This window comes from Drosophila elegans, unplaced genomic scaffold, assembly GCF_018152505.1.
Source record: "Drosophila elegans isolate 14027-0461.03 unplaced genomic scaffold, ASM1815250v1 contig_814, whole genome shotgun sequence".
Classification (NCBI taxonomy): Eukaryota; Metazoa; Arthropoda; class Insecta; order Diptera; family Drosophilidae; genus Drosophila; species Drosophila elegans.
The window spans coordinates 7,709,459-7,714,899 of record NW_024546167.1 but is presented as its reverse complement, the minus strand read 5'-3'; positions in this window follow the sequence as shown (position 1 = coordinate 7,714,899).

The window sequence follows — 5,441 nt, the reverse complement described above, 5'->3', positions numbered from 1 at the left end:
TAGAGCTGGAACAGTGAACAGTGAACAGTGAAGAGTAAACAGTGAAATCCGGGAAGAGGGAAGCGACCAGCCCCCGGTAAGACAATTTATGACTTTATTAACTTCAAAATGCAACCAGGCGGGCAACAAAGTGTTAAGCCACGCCGAAGCTGAAGCCAAGGCGATGAAGTTGTGTAAATGAAATTAATCTTCAATAGACACAGGGCAATAAACGAAAGCAAGCATCCCGGGCACCTCTCACTTACACTGGTCGAAAATATTTTATGATATATGGATTTAATGAAATGAGGTTTCAATAATGCAAAAAAAATCAATAAATACTGTATATATTTTTTTAACAAAAATATTAAAAGATACAATCTCAAAGCAAAATTAATAATAATAAATATATTTTCAAAAAAAAGATTTAAATGCATTGATTTACTGAAAGAAAAATGATCTTATATATTTTAAGCTTTATACAAATTAGATATTCAAATTCAAACAATTATACGAAATATCAATGGTTCAAGGTTCAGATTTGAATGGTCTATTATTTATGCAAAATAATAAAAATTTAAAAAAAATTAAAAATTAAAACAAACACATTGTCTTAATAAAAACAACTTTATCTTACAAAATTTTGAGCAGTTTTTTTTTAGTAAGTCATAATTTTTGCAGTGTATTCAGCTATGCCATTAGTCATTAAATAATTTTTCGTCTGAAGCAGCCGCTTCCATCTACATTTTGAACTGCATCTCTTGGCGCAGTTGCTGCTGCTACTTTTGCTGCGGCTGCTGCGTATTTTGTCAGGTGTCATAAAAACCGAATTTATTGCGCATGTGCAGCGGCCATAAGAGCAGCGGTCTTCAGCATTTTGTTACAGATTTTCAGTTTTATTATTTAATTTTCTCGCTGCGAGAGCATAAATCACGATGCGTGCCGCACTAAGGTGACAGCACTTAAGGGCATATAAACACACATCGACAGCGGCATTGGAATCGAGATCGAGATCGGGATCGGGATCAGGATGGGTCGGATCCGCAACAAAAGCGAGGAGCAGGTTGCTGGAATTTTAATTAAATGGGACGCGGGCAGTTCCATTTAAGGTGCGTAACATGGACAGGGGTTTTCAGAGCGAAGTCGCTTTATCGGTATAGGAAAGCTGTTCGGTTTCGGTTGATTGATGACCAGTCAAAAAACCCATTGAAAATTCATAAGAATTCTCGAAATTTTTAAAATAAGTTTGGTAATAAACCTATATAAATACTAATGAAGTTGTATTTTTTTAATAAAGATGGAGGTAAGTCTTTGCTTACAAGGGGTTCTGTTTCTGTGTTTGTAAACTAAAACAGAATTATTTTATTATGTGTTCATAATTTAACACTAGTCCTTAAACAATGTACAAAAAAAGTCAAGTTGAAAGTAGTTTTGTATTTATTTACATCCATTGAAAATCGAGAATATAATCTGTTTCCATTTCATAGCAAATTATTTCATTTAAGATTAGTTTTAGTAATGGTAACTAATTTTAAATAGTTGTTGTGTTTTTCCAAATAAGTAATCTTTCAAATAAATGCAGACCTTATAAGATATCTTAAAGTCCTTTACGTTTATGTGACCTTTTTACTTTCCTCTAACTTCACACACAATATTTGCCATAAAACCAAAAAAATCGTTCCCAAAAACTTGAATTTCACACGCTCTCGCCTGCGGGGGATCCTCCCTTGCCCCGAAAAAAAAGGGCACGTAATGTGGTCGATGCTTCTTGTGCCGCTGCACTTGTTCCCACAAAATTCCGAGGCATAGGCCATTTCCATGAATGCCAAACAAGCAAAAATTTCACACTCAGCTCAAATGGAACCCGGCGGGGGGAGGACAAAAAAAAAGAGATGAACCTGAATGAGGCAGTGAACCTGCCAAGGGGCCTGAGAAACAGGCAACCGAATTTCTCGATCTTAATTCCAGACATCAGCATAATCAACAAGATCACGCATCAAACGAGACGACAGCCGCATAAGAATGCAAACATTAAGAGATTTTATGCGAGTTTGTTCACATGCCAAAAACGAAGGCATCAGCATCAGCAGCAGAGTAACAAAAAGGAGAAAAACAGGGTGAACAAAGGAGCAGAACAGGTACCCAGGACGATTATCCTGTCATTCACTTGTTGCTGCCACAGGACAGGTAGAAAGGGCGGAGTCCAAGGAGCAGTAACCCCTGCAATTTCAGTTACACTTCCTGCAGATGAGGTGGTCCTGTTTCGGTTAGCGTGTGAACCTGTTTTTCCCCTACCCAGATTTTGTTTCTGTTCGATGCTAATCTGTGGCCTCAAATTTTTGCACAAATTTCTGGTTATTTTCGCTTTTTTTTTTAATAGATCGCAACTGGGTCTTTGGAGCGGGCATTTCGTGTTTTTCGATAATTTATTACAGTTGCCCAATTGGACGAAACGGTTCGCTTTGGCCACTAAACACTTTTTTATTGTCATATTTATATTTGCGCGATTAGTTTTTCAGTTTTTCCTTCTCTCGCTTCTCCCTTTGTTTTTTCTTTTGTACTATTCTCTTTTTTTGGCTTATTTCATTGCTATAAATTCGAATTTTAAGTCGCACGCAAAATTTATTCCCACGCATTTTCAGTTCGTGATATTTTTTGGAGCTTTTATATTTTTTCATAATTTTTTCGAGAGCACAAATCAAGCGCAAAATGTGAAAAGCAACGTTTTATTGTTCTTTTTGTTCGCTGGGAGCTGCACTTTATTATCGGATTTAAGTTAGGAAAATGTGAAGCTCTTTGAATTATCACTGAAGGCAGATTTTATTTCGAGATACTATTTTAGAGAATTAAGAGTAAATAAGTTGGAGTTTTAAATTAGTAATAAATTAACTGATGTCTAACATTTTTCTCAATAAGGTTAATTACAACCCTTTTTTATTATTTAAATAAAACCATCTACTCCACCATTTAACCATCTTCATAGTGTAGAATGTTCTTTTCTTCAAACTTCTTCAGTTCAAAAATATAATTTTTTTTTGGCTAAACATATTTGTTAACTCACTTAAAAAATTCTAGAGTAAAGAAGGTTCTTTAGTAAATAATTTATAATAAATACACCTATTTGAATTTCCGTAATCAGCACTATCCTTCGCTTTCCAATAGATATCCATCGAATCCTATTTCACTTTCTCCGCGACATACCATGGCAAATAACTCTTTTTGTTGGCCAATCATTTCCTATACAACTCGATGCTCGGTGGCCAAGTGACAGGTACAGCCATTCCCATTCCCATACCCATTCCCCACCCCTCGATTCAAATGACATGCAAAACAGTTGACATTACATTTAAGCCATTGCCGTAAAGGCAACCAGAAATATAAAATAAAATGAAATTGCTTAAATTGTTGGCCATAAATCAACGCCAGCCAACGAGGAGGAGATCAAGATCCAAGAGCCAAGAGCCAAGACCCACGAAAATCTTGCTTTGCTCGATTTCACTGCCAAAAAAACAAAAAAAAAAACAACAAAGCCGCACACAAAGCCACATTCACCTGTTCGACGTACAGACAATGCTCCAACTTGGTGACAGGCATGTCCACCGGCACCTCCCCCGAAAAAAGGGGGGCAATGTTGACAAGTACCAAGAGGCGAGCGACTCAATTGCGGCACTTGTCGCACGACACTTCAACCCAAAGGGGGGTAAAATACCAAAGTACAAATAAAAAACAGAAAACCAAATAAAAAAGGGGGCAGAGATGGCGATGCCTGATGAGAAAACATCGAAAGTAATCAAAAATCCAGACCGGCCGAGTGTGTGTCATTTTCGGGGGAGTCAGAGTCCAAAAAGAGAAGCAGTCCACCATTCGGTGGGCCATGACATGACAGAAACAAACCAAGAAAAAACGATTCGGCTTCTTTCACGTTGCAGTTACGGATTTACTCGAAATTTGTTTACGGCCGAATACGTGACTTGCACTGAGAGGATGATACAGGAAATATATAAAATACAAATTCCTATTTGAAATGGTTCATTTTCAAGCTTTAAACTATTTTTTGGTAAGCCAAAATATACAAAATGAAACAAATGAAGTCTAGTATAGCTTAAGTTCTCTGTAGCTTATGAAGTTAATGCAATGTTCTTAATTTTAAAACCATATCAATTATTTAAAACCATACCATATTATAAAAAGTATCATACCTTTATTATCTTCAAATGATACATTACTTATCTGTAATTATATGAATAACAATTTAAAGAAAATAAATCGAAATTGATACAGAGTCTTAAACTTAATAAAACGTTAAAACTAAATTAATTATCATTGCTTACAAAATATAAAATGTAATACAATACAATACAAAGAAATATACAACCAAAATATATTTAAATATTTTAAAATTTGTCTTCAGGATAACTTTTTTCCAAGCACATAAGAATGGTGTTTTGTATTTGTATTTGTATTTTTGTATTTATTATAAAATTTCATCCTAACGCTACCCCGTGTTTTTTTTTATAAATTAAAATTATTTGATATATTTTATTTGCAACTTTAACAAAACCTTATCTCAGTTTCGTTGCCTCTTTATACCCACCTTATTTGCACGTGCTTAATTTTGTCCTTTATTTTAATTAACTGAATAATTTCCCGCAGTGCAGCTGAATGCCTTTTATGCATCTTTCGGCTGGTTTCATTTTCAGTGCAAATCCGTCTGGCAATTGAGGAGCTTTAGCCGACCGACACGTCCCAGACGTGCAGACACAATAAGCACTAAGTGACGCGGACCGACGAGGCATTCGCATTATGAGTTAGCAGTTTAACAACGAGATCATCTCCTTCTGCCTGTCGGATCGCGGAATGGGACTGATTTAATCCCTCGACGAATGCAAAACATCGCCTTAATTGTGCTACAGCCATATTTTCACTAATTAAACGAGGTCCAAAGCGAAATTTCATTTCAGTTTGTTTAACAAATTCGCTGACATGAGCTGCTGACAGCAGAACAGAAACCGAAACAGAAACATAAACGGAAAACGGGCAACGGGCAACAACAACAAAAAAAAAAAAAACGAAAAATATAAAAACGAAAGACTTAAGCAGCGAACTTGCCACACACTTGACCCCAAATGGGCGGTAACAATGGCAATGGAGTCGCATTTTAGCCGCTTTCCAGCCCAAAAGAAATTAAGCCGAAATTTCAATTTGCAGCGGGCCACACACACTCACTCGCTGCCAGCACAAAGGCTTTCTCTCCTCCCAAATGGCAAATCAATAGAAATTCGAGTATTTTCGCCGACTAGCGACTTGTATCTGTACCTGTACCCGGGTGTTCCCAGCTCACCAGTCCGTAAAAATAATAGAGAATTGAATGCCGGCCGGCAATATCATTCACCGCACCGGGGTAATTATTTGTTTCGCCAAAACAAAGCCAAGAGATTGTGGAATTTTTGTCGCTTACAAAA